The 18,369-nt window shown below is 34.8% G+C and overlaps 1 protein-coding gene across 3 annotated transcripts in view; it reads right to left on the minus strand.

Moving 5' to 3' along the window:
* LOC306660154 (cGMP-dependent protein kinase 1) overlaps positions 1-18,369 on the minus strand; it is a 1,225,718-nt gene that overhangs the window by 68,945 nt on the left and 1,138,404 nt on the right. The window lies entirely within an intron of this gene.

The raw sequence follows: 18,369 nt of genomic DNA on the forward strand, positions 1-18,369 counted from the left end.
AGGTCATGATCCCTTTGAGAAAGACAATTTCTATCAGAAGCCAAATTGGAATTTGGTTTTACACCAAAGTCCAGTTTAAGAATAATAAAAAATAAAGCCAAAACTTGGAGTGAGCTTATTGAAACATATTCTGTTGTAGAGAAAAAAATCCATGAGTTTTCATGTAAATCAGAACAATAATTCTGTCCTGTCTCTTTCTCCCTCCCCCCTTCTCTTTCTCTCAACTTCTCTTTAAGCTGGAGAGGTAGAAAAGCTAGAATGTATGAGATCAGAAATTACATCTCTCTTTTAAGTTCTCATTTTTATCAAGGAGCAGGGGGAAAAAATCTCTCCCTGGAGCTGTTACAATTTGTGGTAATAGTTACACTAATAGTTTAGGGAGCAAGTAAATTACCAGTAACAAGCATAATGATAACATTAATTTGAGGTAAAGCACATCGCCAATATTTAGTAAGTGGTAATGAATTCCCATAATTTTAGAAATATAAGATTTTTATAAGTATTTATAGATCTTTTCTTACCCTTTCTGTATTTGTTTTTAGCCATAAAAACTGTCCAGAGGGGTAGAATTTCCACAGATCCAACAATTATTGGCAGATCGTGCAAGTACATCTATATTTCCTAATTTCCAGATTACCTCCATATTACTTCGCTCAGAAATTATTGAATTTTTTTTTCTTTTTCTTAACAGGATAGACATTCGTGAGTGTTTATAAACTCCTTCATTTCAGAAGTTTTAATTAATACCCTTCTCATGTATAATGAAAAATAATTCAGCAGAAGGTTGTCAATCTCTGTGAATTAACCATATATTGTGCATACCTAGTGGCTTGGCCCAGCAAGAGAGCACTCACCACTGTGCCTTTGCTGGTAGCAATTTTTAAATCCAAGCACAATTCTTCAAGGAAAGTAAATAACCAAGTGAGAGTTGAACTTGCAAATACAACCTGTAACTGGTCAGCTGGGGATCACACAGGTGAAAACCAATTGTCTGAAGTGCAGACACAGGTATCTGAGTATAGTTAGTCTTCAGATTATGAAGGTTTAAGCCATTTAAGGGAAAGAAATAGTTTTCTTATAATAAGTAGTTTTGAAAATGTCCCTTAAATATCTATATATTTCCTGGACTTGATATACATGCTGGACAAAATAGAATCTCTGTTGAATCAAACATTTTCCATTGTATTGGGACCAAGATGCCTTCCTACAGGGACAGCAGTTCATATAGAAACTGAACCAGAACATGATACATGTATTCCAATCCCAAGACGTAACCTGCAAACTTCAAAATACATAATCTTCGATAACTGATTTTAGGGACATTTTTTCTTACTTCTAAAAGTGAAATATAGAAGGAAAAAGAAATTCAATTAGAATTTCACCTCTCACTGAATAACTGATGGCACCAGTGAGTCTGCTATTCTGTACGATGACTGTTTTGATGAAAAAGGTAATTAAACTTGAAGCTGAAGTAAAGAAATGCAGTGATATATATTTTTGATATGTACTTTTAAATGCCCAGTTATGCAATTATGTTATAAATTCCTTGAAAGCATAAATGCTAAAGCAAGGTTTTTGATGCTGTATATTTTGCACAGGCCTAAATGGAAGGCATATAAAACATGTTTGCTGAATAAATGGACGGAAGATTGAATGAACCTTCTGATTGACTTTGCTGAATTTAAGTGAATGTAGCAAAATTCAGAGAAAATGAACAGATAATTCCTGAGGTTTCGTTTTTCTTTCTTTTATTTTTCATTCAATAAGTATGTATTGAGGCCACTATTTGCAGAGAGTAAGAAGAGAGACAGGCCTGTCTCTTACTCCTGGGGTTTATATTCTAATAAGAATATAGGAAATAAAATTCACATACAAATAATTCCCTGTGGGAATTATTAGAAATCTACCAAGCAGACTTCTGTGATTGAGTGAGTATGACTTTTGGGGGAACAGTTTTAAAATGAGTCAGGAGAGGTCAGGAAATACAGTTGAAGGAAGAGAGGTGGGAAGCAGACATGACAGTCCTGAAGAGTTTGGAGTGCCTGAGGTACTAAAAGAAGATCAGGGTGGCTGAGAAATATCAAGCTTCAAACAGGGCAGCGGGGAGAGGGAGGTAGATTATGTAAGCCTAAGAGGTGAGGCATTTGGTTTTATTCTGACTGCAATGCATTTAACTAGAAAAGCAACAATGATGCCTATGATGATGGAGATAGCAGCCACCATTTAATGATCTAATTATACAATAGACATCTTACTAAATGTTTAACATAATTAGTCATTTAATCTTCACATCAAACCACAGAGGCATGGATAATTACTCTTTCCATTTACAGAAGAGGAAATTGAGTCTTAAAAGCATTCAGTTAGCTTGCCCAGGATTGCAGCTAGTAGGTGTGACATCATCCTACTTCTGATCTGTAGAGTCACCCAGGAGGCTTTGGTGTAAATGGATGCTTAGGGAGGAGAGCACATCAGGGATGGGAGGCAAACTGGAAAAAGATGTAGTGATTGAAATGAGAGCCTTTTTGTGAACAGGCGGTGGCAAGTAGACGAGGGTCCTAGAGGAAACAGACATACGATATCTGCTAATAGATTTGAGGTGGGGGATGAGGGAGGGGGAGAAGGTGGAATTGCCATTTAGTGATACAGGGAACATTAAAAACAGGACTGAGGAAAAGCAAGATTTCAATTTTGGATAGTCTAAAGTGGTTGAGATTATGACTTCTGGAAAAAATTAATCTAAGAACATAACACATAAAGGTTCTAAAATCCCTTTGCTAATTTCAGTCCCTTCCTTCTCACCTGCTCAGTAATTCCCTGGAAAAACTTTTTTTGTGATATTAAATGGGTTCTACAATATTCTAGAGCAAGAATTGGTCAATTACAACTCTTAGGCCAAGCTCAGGTTGTACCTATGTTTTGTGTGGCCAGTGAATCAAGATTGGTTATTACATCTACAAATGTTTGAAAATAAATACAAAAGAAGTGTATGAAATTCGAGCTGTAGGCTTCATAAGTAAAGTTCATTAAGACAGGCTACTCTTGATTGTTCACACACTGTCTATGGCTGCTATATGCTACTACACCAGAGTTGGGTGGGACTGGGGAGCCTAAAATATCCATCATCAAGTTCTTCACAAAGAAAATTTGTGACTCCCAGCTCTTGTGCCATATCCCACATGTTAAAAGAAGTTTATTGGTAGCTTATCAGTAAAACATTTCTTTAATTAGTGATTTTCCCCAAATACAGTATAGTTGGGAAAATTCTAAATTCATTGTATCTCTAAAGCATTTTCTACATTACTAAACATTTGTAAATAAAAATTAAAAATACCAGCAGTGACCTTTTTAAAGACCTGTAATAAAGGATTTGAAGTGAGCCTGGTAAAGTAATGGTGAAGGGAGTTATTTAGCTGTAGTCAGGTTTCTTTAGGATGTAAGTACACAAAACACATGCAGCAGCAATATTTAGAATATATGAATTCTACAATAATTAAAAACAGGACATTAAAAGAACAAATACAACTAATATTTCTTGACCAAATTAAAAATAAATTGCCTTTACAGTAGGAATAATTTGCCATCTCTCTTATCTTTGCAATAAAGATCATCTTTCTTCAATTTCCTTTCCCTTGATGGATACAAAGTCACTTGAAGCTCCCAGTGGAACATTCATGTTGTCTAAGTGTCCTCATTTAGCTCTGAGTGGGTGGCTGTGAATTTGCTTCAGTTGCTCATAGGTGGGTTTGGTAATGCTAACTTAAATGAACTCACCTAGCTAAATATGTAACTATATGATACAAAATTTATAGTGAAATACTTGACTATAAATATGTGATGATAAATATGATAGGAAAAAACTATCTATGTTCTATAGCATTGTTTCCAGATAAGGTTTTGTTTTTATTTTTAAGTTATGGCAGGACTTAAGACATCATATTTTATGCTTTATAACCCATGGTTAATGCTGCAGGCAGAAGACTCAGAGGCAGTTTTAAAAGGGAGTGCTGTCTTATGATTGATTGCCCTCCATTTGAAATGTAAACCAGGAATACTGTCACACTGAAAGTTACACATGCCTATTTCCAGATTGAAACCTAGGTCATAACAAGGTCATTACTATATTAAGAAACAGCATGGGTGAGGTTTAAAGAGGTGAATTCTGAAGATAGATCATTTGGATTTGAATCCTAACTCTGTTGTCTAGAGATAGACCACTTGGCTTTGAATCCTTACTCTACTGTCTGGAGATAGACCACCTGGGTTTGAATTCTTACTCTGCTGCTAAATTTCACTGCAGCTTTCAACTCCATAGTTATCAATGAGATCACCTTATTCCTCTGAGACTCACATTCCTTATCTGGAATATGAGGATGACAAAAATAATAATGGATTATAACTCAAGGGATTTCACAGAAGAAATAAAATGCTTAGCTCAGAGTCTGGTACAAGTGTCAATTCCAACTAATTATTAGGGGAAGATATGCTTATGAGTACAACAGTATTCATTCATGATCTTTGGGGTTTAATAGAGCTTCTTGGGAAATTTAAGAGAAAGAGTTAACAACTGTTATAATGGTAATGTTCCCTATGGGTTAAGTTCATCTATTTGTACCAATAAAATAAATAGAAGTCATAGGACTACCTTTATGTGAATGAGCGTCAGTCCTGCCATAAAGACTTTGCTGTTCCCCTGGGTCTGCAGCCTCTAAAGGGACCCAAGGAATCTCTTCTACCAATGTGCAGTATGTTTATTTGGATGCAGATGTTTATGTGGATGCAGATGTACTAAGGACAGGGAGTGATTCCAGGCAAGAGGCTCAGCCTGGGAACTTCAAGAGCAGGTGGATGTTTCATAATGTCCCTCTGGGGCATTCAGACAAATCTGCCCACTTATGTGTGGAGGGCTAGCTCTTTCTACACAGATCCCTAGAGATCATACCAAGAGATGTTAGTCCACACAGTCCTCTCAAGTCCTTCCCCAAAACAAACAAACATAGGAATTCCATGGTCCTGTTGGGGTACTTAGTGGTCCTCTGGAATTTTCTATCATGGGGTATCAAATTTAGAGGGTCTGTTTAATATTTGGCGGGCACACTCTTTAAGTGACAGGTAGGTTTGGATTTTTGATGTGAAGGATCCAACAATTAGTAGAGATTTGTTTTTTCCTATAAGAGGAGGAGACTTTTACTCTTTCCATATAAAGTGCACTTACCCAAAAGATGCTGTAGTGAATACTAAGCATCCCAAGAAAGGAATTCCTAGTCAGCAAGAAAGGTGTGAGAGTGGGGAAGGCACTGGAAAACTGTATAAAATAAAGTTGCTGCTCTCCTATTACACCTGGAATGAACAATACTAGATATAAGAAGTAGGAGAGGAAAAGAGTTGAAGAAAGAGCAAGGATCATTGGAATCCAATTTCATTTCTCATCAAAGGTCACACTGTATTATGGTTTGGATGTGAGGTATTCCTCATGTGAAGACAATGCAAGAAGGTTTTTAGAGGAGGAATGATTGGATTATGAGAGACTTAACCTAATCAGTGAATTAATCCTCTGGTGGGATTAACTGATGGTAAATGCAGGTGCGTAGGGTGTGGCTGGAGGAGGTGGGTCACTGGGGGTATGCCTTTGGTGTATATATTTTGTATCTAGCAAGTGGAGTCTCTCTCTCTCTCTCTCTTTCTCTCTCTCTCTACCTCCTTTTCCTCCTCCACACCCTTCCACCATGATATACAGCTTCACCTCAATCCTGAGGTGAGGAATGGAGCCTGCTGTCTATGAACTGAGACCTCTGGAACTGTGAGCTCCCAAATAAACTTTTCCTCCTCTAAAATTGTTCTGGTCAGGTCTTTTAGTTACAGTAGTGAAAAAGCTCACTAAAACACACTAGGTATGTTCAGAGTAGCATTTTCTGAAGTGTGGAAGAAAAAATGGTCTATGATATGCTAATGGTCTATGATATATATGATATGATATATATGTTAACTTCATCAGTGGATTTCTTCTGGTAGGCTGAAAGTGGTTCCCCAAAGATACCGGGTCCCAATCCTTGGAACTTGTAAAGCTACATTATTTGTAAAAAAAAAAAAAAAAAATCTTGGCAGCTATGATTTAAATTAAAGATTTTGATTGGAAAATTATCATGGATTATTCAAATAAACTCTAAATATCCCAAGTATTCTAAAAAAGGGAAGCAGATTAGGCTTATGACCACCCCTCCCCCTCACACACACAATGTGAAAACAAGTAAATCTTGGAGTGATGAAGCCACAAACCAAGGAATGCCAGTAGCTTCCAGAATCTGGAAAAGGCAGGGGATGCATTCTTGTCTAGAAAATCTGGAGGGGGCATGTATGATCTCTGGTAACTTGATGGGGCCCAAAGGTACTGCTTTAGAATTTCTAGGCTTTAGAACTGGGAGAGAATAAATCTCATATTAAACCACCTGTCTGTGGCAATTTATCACATCAGCCACAGAATGCTAATACTATATCATCACTACTTTTGTTGTCACTCTAATCAGTGTAGATTTTCTTGGTTCTGTTCTCTCACCATTTCTTCCTGCCTAAACGCATTCTCAGACATTACAAAGCTTCTGCCCTTCTGTTCAGTTAGATTACTCTGTGTGTGCCATCATAAACACAATTTCTTTGGCTCGTTTTTGGAATGCCAAGTCATAAAACCATATGTATATTAGTCATTAATGAAATTCTCCAATGATTTCTTTCCATAGATCAAATATTTATCAAACTGTATGTCAATTAAGTTAAGCAATTATACCCTTAAGAGAAGCAATTTTCAAATTTATTGTCTCAAAACTGTATACTACAGATGTTCAAATTTTAATGGGTGTCTATCTGGAAAAGAATGAAATAGCCAAGTCACACAAAAACATTAGACAAAATATGATAAAACTATTTGAATATTTATAACATTGTGTTTTTCTTCTGTGAGAGTTATGTGAATAGAATCAAACTCAGAGATTAACTGACATAAGTAATGAGATAATGCAAGTTGTGTTCTCCCAGTGGATAAAAAAGAACTCTGAGGCTTTCATCTGTGTACCATATTGTAAATCAACTGCTTCACTGCTCTAAATGGTACCCTAGTGACCAGAAAAGGTACATTAAGCATTCCAGAGTACCTGTCAGTAGCAGGGAGAAGCTTTTTATTGGTTCTATATTTCATCCATGGATGTAGTAATATGCAAGACATATTTCTTAAGTCTCCACAAACTTTTTTGTTTTTCAAAATCTTTAATTATGTGTGTCCTGTCATGGTTCCTGCCCTTTCTTCTTTTCTTTCTTCTTTTTTTTCCCTCTTCCTTCTTCCTTCCTTCCTTCCTTCCTTCCTTCCTTCCTTCCTCCCTCCCTCCCTCCCTCCCTTCCTTCCTTCCTTCCTTCCTTCCTTCCTTCCTTCCTTCCTTCCTTCCTTCCTTCCTTCCTTCCTTCCTTCCTTTCTTTCTTCTATCAGTTTGAATACTTTTAAAAATGTTTTTATTAAAGCATTATAGTTATACATAAAACTGGGGTTCATCTTGCCATTTGCATACATGCATAGAACATAATTTATTGCACTTTCATCTCCACTAGTTCTTCTTTTCCTCCCCCTCTTCCTCTTCCTCTACTTTACTGGTCTTCCTTCTATTTATTTAGAGTTCTTTCAAATTAATGCTATAGATTTACATAAAGGTGAAATTCACTGTGGTACCACGGAGTCTCTGGAATAAGGGTTTCCTCTTCTAGAGAATGAAGGTATCTAATTTAGAGATCTCCCTCATACATCTAGAACCCAGGGAATAAAGAATAATGACCCAGTGTGACTCCCTGGTATTGGGGGACTTAAAGATTTCAAATGGACTAACTAGTGATTTACCAAGAGAAGGATTAAGAATCAATGACTCAGTGTCTCAGAGACACAGACATTTCAAGTGCTGGGTTGTAGGAAGTTTTTCTCTTACTAGATGAAGCTTTTTCCATTATATTCACAGGATACAACATTTGCTGCATGTAAACGTTTCTCTTCTGTTAACTTCATTCAGATTACATCAAAGTGTGCTTTGAAACAATGAACAGTAAACTCACTTGGTATAATCATGTCCTCAGATGACATGTTTACTTATTTTTATCCAGCCTACTGTTGAAGCCCAACGTGAGCTCATCTCTCATGCTAGGGTGGAATGCATGCCTCACAAGTGCAAAGGAAGGGATCCAACTCTTCTGCATTCTTAGAGATTGTCTCAAGAACCAAGGTTCAGCTTAAAGACCTAAGAGCTGCCTAACACTGACTACTTAACTCTACAGAGAAATACACAAAAAATTGGAAAATCATAACAAAACCTGGAACTTATTTTTAAAATATCATAAAGTTTCAAAAGTTATGCATAATTTTGTATTTTTGGATTTAAGGGGGATTTTTAAAGAAAATTACAATAATGTAAGCAAATGTTATTAATTGTAAAGTATTTGTGAATGTATAGATAAAATGTTTAATGCAAGGTGCTTACATATTGCAAATATTTTTAATACTCCTGAAATGATTTATGAAAATTTCTCTACTGAAATGTTGTGACTGTGACCAGACAATGTTAACTCCTGCATACTTAAGGCAAGCCGCACACTTCAGCTTTTAGGTTAACAACAACAAAAACACATTTCTGCTTTGACTTTCTCAGAAGAAAAGCAAGGATTCTGGAAATCCTTTGTGAGCTCCTTTCTGCTCACCTTTGATTCAGGTATTGTCTAATCTGCCCACTCAACATTCCAGCTTTGGAGATGAACATTGGAGTTGATGGTTTCTCCTATCTTCAGATACTTTTCTTTATCTCAAGATATTATATCCATACCATCACAAAAGAAAATACTAGACTACACTCTATTTGTAGAACAAAATTGCTTAAATATCAACATAAACATTTAAGTTTATAATTTTTCTCTTGGTATACTATAAGATTTCAGCATACCCCAAAATCATTTGCATACATCAGGATTATATGTATATAATCTCCCAATTTTATGAAACTGTGTCAATACATAGAAAAGGAATTATTTCCTAAGCTAGTAAATATGTAGTCTTTTCTTTACCACATTGTTAAAAAAATGACAGCAAACATAGCAAAATACAACAGATGTTACTTGAAAGAAAACTTTCCAGACTATCTACTAAGATTCCAATCTACAACTCGAATAAAGGACCCTAAGGAATTCAAGCAGGGATAGTTTCCCTGTTGGTGCTGGTGAGGTACAAGCAATATCTTATTTCCTGATCTATGAATTGAAGAATTAATTTTTTGTAATGAACTACCTCCGACTTTACATCCTTACATTGTAGAGTAACTCTACTTGCTAGCTGTGCAACTAGGGAAAGTTGTTTAACTGCTTTGTTTCCCCATTTATAAAATGGAAATTGTGAAAGTTTCTCCCTACTTACACTGTAGTGGAGCCTGAGCAACCTAAGAACCTTCATCACATGTTATTACTACTGCTGCTATTAATATGTTGCCTAAAATAATTACAGCCTAAAATGAACATATAGTACAGAGGCAGCTTCAATAATGCTATCCAATTCTATGGAAATACTATACTGTTTAATTAATGTCTATAACAAAATTAGATGCAGTCATTGCAGATTTATTTAGTAGAATAGTATCATAATAACTTCACAGACATTTTGAAACATTGGCTCAATTGTATAAAATATTTTGTGAATCTTTTGCACAGGGAAGTTTTGTTCCTATCATTATCACCTATTTCCAATACAACCCATCTCTCCACAAATCCCTAATATCCTAATATTACCAGCTGTATTTTGGCTGCAGTACAGTGCTGCATTAGCAAGTTCACATCTAATTTACTAGCTAACACACACCCTGGAGTCTCTTTAGACAATTCCCAAACCTCCTGCTTTCATCAAACCAAAATGAATGTTTTTCCTTGCTGTTAAATGTATGGGTTTCAGATGACTACTGTGCAAGTTGGTGAGCCTTGTTTTTCTAATTTATTTTTTAATTAATTTCCTCTCCATCTTTCTCCATTCTGTGTATTCCTTCACCCATGTATGCTTGCACTGCTTCCTAGGGAATAACACCTACATTTTGAATTGCAGATTGGTTGAAGACATCTTTAGGCAATTAAGATGTTAACAGAGGCAAGGATCAATCACAGTCCTGGTAGCATTCTTCACATGTTGAATCAACTATTACATATATCACAATTGCAATCAATTTCCTTTTTCTCTTCAGTTTTCCCTTGAACCATGAAAATCAAGAGGGTAGTCTTTTCCCTGGTTATGCCAGAGGCATTTTTATGTTAAAATACAATGTTCTTAACAAATAACTGAGTGACTACGAGTTTTTAATTTAGATGATTCCATTATGGTATTTAACCCATAAACATAATTAATCCAAAATATATTTAATTAAATTTGAAAATGTATCACTTTGACATCCTGTAATTAGAAGCCAATAAGAATGGGCTTAGATATGTGAGGCATTATTCCTAAGTGATTATTAAAATAAAATAAAATTTAAAAATTAAAAAGCTTTTGCTTAATTTTCCAAGTTTGGAAATAAAAAGCAACAGGATTTAAAAATACATTTGTGAACTGGGAGCTTTCAGTAATATAATTAAACCCAGCACATACTGACCAACTCTTACTGCCTCTATAGAGTAAAAATTAAAAGAAGATTGAGGTGTACAGAAGAGATGTGAGTGCTCAACTGCCTCCAATTTTGCCACTTAGGAAAGAGACCCAACTCACTATATTAAGGTCAGCATCACTAAAAACACATGTTGATATTTTATGTCTGCCCTTTGTAGACACAGGTCTGGTTGACAAATATATAAAATTAGGTAGCTAGGCTAAAAAGCAGTGCCTTCATCTTGAGTCTAGCTGTCTTCCAAACAAAATAAAATTCTCACTAATGAAGTTGGCCTAAAGGGAAAACAAACAAGCAAATGTGAAATGCACAGGCATGAAACAGGATTCACTTTGACTTGTTTGGATAGCAGGTACATTTTGCATATTTATCTCTTTTTAAGTCATTGTTTAAGTTGTTGAAAATATAAAAATATCAGTGCACCAAATTGTGTGGTCTGTTCCTTTATCATACCACATAAATATTTATTTTGGTAAAACATCTCCACTCATCTGACTTAAGTGTTAAATTGCTTCTTTCCCTAAGTTTAGTTTGAAGTTGATGAGACTTTCAGTAATTCATTACAGCAAGTGTCACTGTAAGAAAACGCCTCAGGAAGTCCCTCTAATTATTTCCCACTAATTAGCTCAGATAGTAATATGTTCTGTTTTATTACCTTGATGCACATGGCTGATGCTTCAGGATAGTTAGTTCTGTCATATTTCATTTTAAAAGTGAAAATATTATGACCTGGATGCAGTTTTTATCATTTTAATATTATCAATAGGTAAAATATTACAGAAAAAAGGTTATTTTTTTCTAATTCCTTAGGTCTGAGAACTCAATTACAATATACTTTCCATTTTTTCTATATTGAGCTTATTAATAAAATAATAAATCCAGCTTTATATTGTTATATTGTTAAAAGCAGAGACAAAGACCACATAAACAAAAACTTCATGGAGTCAACATTTACATTATTTTTTTTTTACCTTACATTCCTAACACACATTTAATTTTCTATTTACTACTCGAATAGTTCAAAAACTACTTCTCTTAATTTTAAATGCTTTATAATTCTATGTGTTTAGTCCTGTGACCACTTTTATCTTTGAATAACAACCATCATTCTCCCCCTATTGTCATAACTATTATGTTTCCATGGAAACTAAAGAGAAAGAGTGAAATGGTAAAACACCTCCATTTTAGGTCTAAGTTGATGAGGTTGTTCTTCATTAGGAATCTCAGTGGGAGGGGTTGGGGAGAAGGGAAAAAAATAACAGAATGAATCAAACAACATTGCCCTATGTAAATTTATGATTTTTAATTAAAAAAATGCAACACAGAAATGCACACCTGTGTACATACACATATGTGTTGAGAAAACATTGCTTGGCATGTTGTACATTTGTGATACATATTTATCTTTAGGGATTTTGCAGTTGAAAATCTAGCTTAAGTATTATCATACTCTATTATAACTATCTTTATTAATTATGTGTCACCACTACCCATTGATTACAATCAAATCTTGCTAAGAATTATTTCCCATGTCTTCCTGGATTGTATAAAATAATTAAAGAAAAATGAATACTAACAAAGATTTAAGGGAAGTCTGTATCCCTAAGTCAATGAGTGTAAGAGAAAAATAATATTTATAAACCAATAGATTAAAATTAACCATATTCATCTCTTTGATTTTAGTTATGTATGGGTAATTAGAAGGTGAGTCTAGGTAAATACTAAGATCTATGTTATTAACTAGTTAAAAAAATCAGGTCAACTGTTTATTCCAATTCTTTTCTGTAGATGCCTTTCAATCTTGCAGATACTGGCATTATGTCCAAAGAGATATGGAAATAATCTCAGTTAAAAAATTTTAAACATAGTATGTATTTAAAGAAATTAAATAAAATTAAAAAATTGTATGTAAAAAAAAGGAATCTCAATTACTTAAATGGAAAGAATATGTATAATGGACTAATAAATATTATATAATAATGACTGATCTCTTGAAAACAGAAATATATTTCTAGCTAACAATCAGTACTTTGAGACTTATTTAGTGGTGGATCTTAGAGTTTCTGTTTTCTTCCATATATTTTATTGTCCTGTTCAATTTTCTGTTATCATATAAAATAAAATAGTAAAAGTCATCTTTAAAAAGGACAATTTGCTACATGCTCAGCCATTTTTGCATTTTATTTTGACATAGAGTCTCCCTAAATTGCCCAGCATGGTCTGTGATCCTTCTGCCTTAACCACCTGAGTAGCTGGTATTACAGCTATGTGCCACAATGCCTGACTTGTTACATTCTTGATAAATTCATTTTAATCTTTTCCAACTATTCTATACCAGTACAGTTAGGTTTTAGCTATATTTTAGAATAAAACATTCTTCAATACACATAAAGAATTCAGATTAGTCCCATGAAACCCACTTGGAGCACTGTCCAGTTTTTTCTTCATATATTTTGCCTCTTATAAAATCATAAATTAAAAAAGCAATTGCTTTTAGCATAAATATGAATCAACTGCATTTGAGTCTCTGAAGAGATTCAGAGCTTAAAGTAAGGAAGGTTTACATCCTGTTCTGTTTATATTTTAACTAGTTGTTGTTTTATTAAACAAGGTATAGGTACTACTTACTCCAAGGGAGATATATTCAGTCCTCTGAAATAAAGATCCTAACTTGTAAAAAAAAAAAAGCCAGAGAGTTAAATAAAGCTTCAAATAGTTGGGTAAAATGTGTGAGTTTTAACAGAGAACACAGAGACAGTTTATTTTGCTTTCCCCACAGTAAAAATAATGGGCAGTTTTTAGAGTGGCATATTTTTCCTTCAATATTTCTTCTATAAAGATAGAGAGTTTGGCAAATGGGTGAGAAAAAGGGAGCAATTTATCACCCCCAGGGAACTCAGTAGCAATCAATCTTGACTGCTGGAACTTCCTGTCCACTAAAAACTATAGACCAAAGGGAAGACACCATGAAATTCATGACAACAACGAAATGAAAATCCTGGCAAAGATGGGGGGAGTTGCTAGAGAAAAAAAACAAAAACAAAAAACAAAATAAAACCAAACCAAATAAACAACCTATCTATTTATATGGCTCATTATGTTTTCTAAAACAGATAAGGACTCAGTCTCTTTAAAGTCTAATATAAGACTGGAATTTCTCATGCAAGCTAAGTCCAGATTCCAAACAAATACTGAGCTTTTTTTTTTTGTATATTAGTAATTAATTCTTAGAAAATCGCTGTATCTGTAGAGGCTCTAGTATTTATTGGTATCTGGAAAATGTTTAATTTAATTGATATCATAAGCCAAATTCTCATCCTTGTCTTTCTCCTAAAATAAGAAGTACTTTTGAGGTAATAAACATAGATGGAAGGTGAGACTATCAACCTCAGGAGCTAGATATGAAAGTCATTCTAAAGAAATCATCTATTTAGTTCTTCTTCAATGTGCTACTCTCTTGGAATTAGGTAGGAACTCTGCTAGACTAGACAGAGCACATTGTGAATTAAGTAACACACCTGCTTAAATAAAAAGTAATTCCCTGACATTCTCTTGTCCCAGAAAGACTTAAAAGCAAAGAAAACCAGCAGCAGTGACCACATTTACTTAGCACTATTTCTGGTTAGTAGGAACCAGTTTTCCTTGAGAAATGGCTGACTTCAGGACTAGGGGAGAGAATACCTGAAGAACCTGGGGCATCTCGTTAGCCAGAAAGCAAGGGAACCCTTGACAACTAATAGGTCATGTTAAGAGGAAACAAGAAACCAACCTGAAGAAGTTCCCATGGGCAAAATTACTGAAAAATAAAAAGCTGCCAGTGGCAGGATAAGTTTAATTTTTTTACTATTATTGCATCTAGAAACAGAATCCAAACACTGCAACTTGACCAGTATCATTCTTCAGAAATTCAGTGAAGGCTCATGGTCAACTAATATAATAATTGGCAAATAGAAATGAGTCCACTAGGCCCTGAGGGGTCTAGGGAAAATGAGTGAAACTTTTGACCCTGTTCAGCCTCCTCAGTCACAAACATACCTGCAGGGCAAGGCAGAAGGACTGAAAAGTATATAGAAAATTTTAAGCTGTACTTGAATCAAAGTAAGCCACATATTACACACTCTAGATGACAGAATGAACAGATAGTAGTAAACAAGACTACACGAACAAAATCATTCCTTGACTCAAAACATACTTAGACTTTTCCTTTATACAGAAGTGTCTTCATAAAAATCCTTAGACTGCTATAAATACCCCATCTAAGTGCTCAAATAGTATTCCACAGTTCTTTTCTTATTAAATAATAGTCAACAACATAATCACTTCATTTCTTAGTAGATTTTAAGTTTCTCAAGGAGAGAAAACATCTTTTTTAGCACATTTATGGCATATCTGAATTTGAAACATGTTGTCTTAATTTATTTCTCACAACAAGGATGTACTATTCTTTGAATACAAAGAGGACCCTATAGTACAACACTAAATTGATGCATGCTTAGCAAGATGTGCACCTCTTCCTCTTACTTTCTTACTTTTTCCTCCTGGGACCCGACATTTTTAGGTAACTAGTTGAGCAAAGGACTGTAACCTAAATGTTTTATCATACCCATTATGTGTGTATGCACAGATACACATACATATACATACACACACATATATGAAAACATCACAAATTCTACTATATACCATGCACTATAAAAAATGAAAATGCTAATCATAATCCACTAAATGGACATTATAATCCCTACTCAGTTTTAATCCATAGTTTGAAAACCATAAAGGTTTTCTGCTTCATAACAATTCCAGCATTTTATTTTTTAAATTTATTATTCTCTTTGACATTTTTTTTAATAAACCCAGATTCTACGTTTTCCTAAACCTCAGTTTCTTCCCTGCATAAGATTCCCAACATCTCTGCCTTGCAGGTGCCCGCTTTCTGTATCTGAGGATGTACAGATGACAGCATCTTATGAACTGAAAGAACTGCCTCCAATTGTTTCAGGCTCTTTCCTCAATCAGCAGGAAATCAAGTTGTCCAGTGTGTGGCTCTTGGAAGCCCTAGGGGACGAGTAATCTTGTCCACTGGCAGCAGGATGACAACAGAGCATCATTTTGGCAGAATCTATTGTTAGTGATTACCACAAAGGTGGAATTTAAAGAATGGTATGCCCTTTACTTCTAAAAGTTAATGAAAGCATGTCGAAGAGCTTGTAACGTAAAGATGCTGCTATTCAGGGAGACTCAAATTTGTGACTTCAGTTCTCAAAAGCACCTCTATTTTTGCCTGAAGCCCACCCATTCTCTTTTGTGGCACATTCAATTTCATGACATACACTTGTAGTATAGTACCAATGTAATATTAGTCATCTATTATGGATGTTCATTTTACCTGAAATCTGTTTTTATGTTTCCTATCTTAATACAATGCCATGTTTTACTATTATAACCCAAGGGGTTATATGAATAGGAAGAAAATTCATTGTATTATACACAAAGTAATTACATTTGAGGCTCTTACAGTGACTTCACATCCAGTGCAAAATTCTGCGTCAACAATGTGCAAAATCAAACTGAGATTAGTGTTTTCCCAGCTTTAGCAAAACTACCAACACCAACATCTTAAAACCGAAGTTTTAGCATCTACCGAGTCTGAGTCTCATAGTGAATTAACTATCTCATCATGATTAAAATACTTCTTTCAAGGAGTAAAAATAATTTTTTTAAAAATCTCAAATATTAGGAAGAAACCTATGAATCCGCATTGAATATGGATAAGCTATGTTGTATAATTTGCTTTATTCTACTATTTGAATTAACTAGATTTTGGAAAATTCTGCCTTTGTGGAACTTAAATCTTGGCAGATGTCAATTGTGATTCATGTATTGCATTTAAACTTTTTTCTTGAAAGTGAAACTATAGGAAGATAAGGCCCATGTTCAACATTTAATAAAATTCTAGGGCTGGGGTTGTGGCTCAGCAGTAGAGCCCTCACCTAGCGCATGCGAGGCTCTGGGTTCAATCCTCAGTACCACATCAAAATAAATAAATAAAATTAAAAGACATTGTGTCCACCTACAACTAAAAAATAAAATTCTGTGCTTGATGATATTAGTGTTTCCCCCTATAATTTTGTATTTATTTTTCTTCTATTTATGTTGTTGGCTTTCAACCATGGGGGATTTTCTTTGCTGCCCCCATGTATTTAGTAATGTTTAGAAACATTTTTGATTTTCACGGCTATGGGGTTAAATAATGCTATTAAACATTCTGCAATTAATAAGACAGCCCTCTACACAAATAATTATCCTGCCCAAAATGTCAAAAGGGCTAAGGTTAATAAACCCTTATTTATATGTATAGCAGTACGATGTTTCTGTAATTACAAAAATTAGTAAAAGGTTGAAGCTTGTGAGACAAGATTATCAATAAATATATTTAGGTATAATGTTTATGAAAATTAAAATTATCTTAGTAATTACTGATGTGTCTCTTAATGGGGATGCATTCTGAAAAATACCTGCTACACAATTTTGTCTCATGTGAACATCATAAAGTATACTTTCACAAACTAAGATTGTGAAATCTAAGATATCACTAGGCAACACAATCTTGTATATGTGATCTGCTGTTGACTGAAACGTATGTGAGTGTAACTAAGTGCTTCCTTATGGCCCTGCTTTCTTGAGCTCCCTCTTTACCTCCCTATATATGTTGGCATGTGAAGCTACTACTCTGATCACTTACGTCAATGCAGAAGAGAATGTCCATCTTAATCACTGTCAACAGTTTTCAGAAGAAAAGGGCTGATGTACTCTCTGAATTCATGTTGCCACTCAAAGCACCATCTGACATTAGGTCCCTGTTTATAAAGGTGTCATGTCTTCAATGGGCCTTTAGTTTTTGAGACTCAAGATTATTTTTGTGAGCCCATTTGAAATAAAGGACTGTCATATAGGCTAAAACACATTCTTCATGATAGTTGAATTGTTCATGTAACATAACAATGTTTAGAAACTTGAAAAAAATCTCAAGTTCCTTTAAGAAGTGTCTACAAGAATAACATGCTCACTAATGTAATGAACAGGAAACCTGATTTGAGAAAACAGTTCCTTGAATGAAACTGTGACATTTTAATAGACTAGTTTACTAGCATGATAGGCACACTGTGCTGAAAAAAGTTTTAGGGTCATTTCTACAAAAATCTTTTTTTTAAATGATGAGGAATTACTTATAGTTCAAATGAGTCATACTTTTCCAAGTCTCTAAACTGAAAGTGGTCTTAAAATCATTCTTTTAAGAAGCTGTCTAATCCCCTTTCAAGGGCATCAGAATTACTAGTAGTTGAGATGTTCAAGTCAATAACTTATCTAGATTGTATAAATTACACAGTTTTTGAACACTAGTGTTAGGTTGAGACTTGAGCAGCTACCTGGGAGGGAACAAAATGACTGAGGAAGTGGGCAGCACACCAAAGAGCTGTCCAATCAAATGTAGACAAATAAACCTCACTGACCTTATTTCTACCTGTCACTCAGCAGGACCCCCACCTATTCTGGCCTGTAAAGCCCCTGGGCCGATGGGCGACCAATGATTATCTCTGGCTCTCCACCCTGATCTATAACCCGAGGACTGGGAATTTTGCCTCGGAGAGTCAAATTCCAATAAAGCTTGCTTCCGCCCTTTCTGTCCACTTTTGTTTGACCACCAGCCCTC

The sequence above is a fragment of the Sciurus vulgaris genome (assembly GCF_902686455.1).
Source record: "Sciurus vulgaris genome assembly, chromosome: 4".
Taxonomy (NCBI): Eukaryota; Metazoa; Chordata; class Mammalia; order Rodentia; family Sciuridae; genus Sciurus; species Sciurus vulgaris.